This window comes from Papaver somniferum, chromosome 10, assembly GCF_003573695.1.
Source record: "Papaver somniferum cultivar HN1 chromosome 10, ASM357369v1, whole genome shotgun sequence".
Taxonomy (NCBI): domain Eukaryota; kingdom Viridiplantae; phylum Streptophyta; class Magnoliopsida; order Ranunculales; family Papaveraceae; genus Papaver; species Papaver somniferum.
The window spans coordinates 65,132,035-65,134,267 of NC_039367.1; positions in this window are offsets into that span (position 1 = coordinate 65,132,035).

A 2,233-nucleotide genomic window follows, 5' to 3' on the forward strand; every position below is an offset into this window, starting at 1 on the left:
GAAATGAAGAAGATGAAGGGTGCCCTTATTCAACCGTTGGGAGCCGATATCAACTATCCTGGGGTTCCCTTAGTAATTTGGTGGGTACCTTTAGTAATTTTCAGGGGTTCCTTTAACACTTTGGGGGGAGTACTTTTCTGGGTGCCTTTAACACATATTTCTGGGGTGCCTTTAGTAATTTTATCTTGGGGTGCAAAACATCATTTATTTCGAGACAATTTTTCCACAAGAGTGTATTTTTTCGAAAACACCTACACACACATAAAACACCATAATAAGGATAAAATCGAGCACTAACATTACAGAAAATTGATAACAAATCAGACACAAAATGTGTCTATCAAAGAGCAACTAGTATGTGGCTCACCTTCTCCATGTTCTACTAGGTAGCCTAGCTTAAGTTAGAGCATATTACACATGTTTACACTATCCCCATACTCGATCATGGCCATCCATTTGGTGTAACATTTCTATTTTCCGAGTCGTTGGATGATTGGATCTAAACCACTAATTTTTTGGAATAATAATTTTTTTAAACTTTGTTTACACCCTTCTAACACTCAACCTCAATGGATGCTTTTCAAATAAAAAAAACTAGAGCCGTTATAGATTTTCCATATACAAATTGTTTTCCCTATATAAAAAAACTAGAGCCGTTACTAGATTTTTTTTACTACTAATACAATGGAACAATGAAAAATCCAAAAAGGAAAAGAAAGGGATGAAAAAATAAATAATGAAAATAGAAAATGATCAATAAAGACACCGATTTGGTTAGAAGTTATTACACAGTGTTGGATTTGTCCACAAAAAAACGACTTGCAAAATTATTTTGAGAAAATGTTGTACGAATATGATCATCCAACAATTATACGAGCGGAAAAACAACGAGCTCATGGCCATGATTAGTTAATTCAAGATGTTTGTGATCGCTTCATTGTTGTTAGAAATTGGTAGTTGAAGTACAAGAAATTTCTATCTAGACACGAAGGGGACAAGTTTGCGGTAGGCTGAATATGTCAATTGGAGAAAAGAGTTGTTTAGTCAATTCGAAGATGTCGAGATAACTGGATCTTGTTTCAAGAACTAAAATCATATGCAATATATTAAAAAAAAATATATGTATCGATTGAAGTTTAATTTTTAATTTATATTTCCATGTAATCTAAATTTCTATATTTAGATTGAATTCAAAAAAAATTATGTGTAATTTAATCCAGTATTACTTATAACAAAATAGACCTATCAAAACTAAAATAAAATCTTAAAATACAATTAGTTAGTTTGAATTTTTACATAGCATAATAAGTTTGTAAAGTTGAAACCACACTTTTGAATTAATCTTTCATTTTTCCTGATCATGGACCATGAACCGAACAAATAGATGATGGTATGGTTGGCCCTGATATAGATTTACTAGGCTCACCATAATGTTGGTGATACTCACGTGGAACCTGAGAATATAGATATTCCGAAAATGGATCTCAAGCCTGATTGGTTGGAAAATAACACTCTCCCGATGTTAGAGTGTCAACTACAATCGTATGGCTAGATGTCACAAAATCACAACCTCCACTATTTTGACCTACTTTGTGCGGATAGTACGCTTCATAAGGTTTCTCAACAATATACATCCGATCTGCATCCTACAGACGACGTTGAAGGTCTTTTTGTGTAGTCTAGTGAATAACCATTTTGGTTAAAAATTCAAAACTTAATTAAAAAATAAGCACCGCTAACTGGTAAATACAAACTAACATCAAGATGTTGTTTTTATGTACTCATATACTTTTCACCAATCAATCTCCTTTATGAAACTCATTGATCGTTGGAAAAAAGATATAAGGAGCGTCTGGCTTGGGAACTTCAGAAGTAGTTTAGAATGCAAGTTTGGTGTGTACATGGATTAGATTACATACGGTGGTTCACGGATTCCACTAGATTGCAAATCATACATAACTCGATTCTGAACATGCAACACTCTGTGTATATCTTCCTACATATTTTTCTCATCCAGAACATGTCATAGTCACTATCCTCAACCAGATCAAAGCGTAAGGTATTACATTGCCGCCACCAATATACCCATGGATGTTTAAGTTATGTCAACTTTTATGATAGATCAATTAACATCACTATTTCTCCAGTGATTAATGGATAAATGACCACGACATTTACATATCGCGGTTTATATAATTTGTTTGGGTACGAACATTGACCATTGAATGAGAAC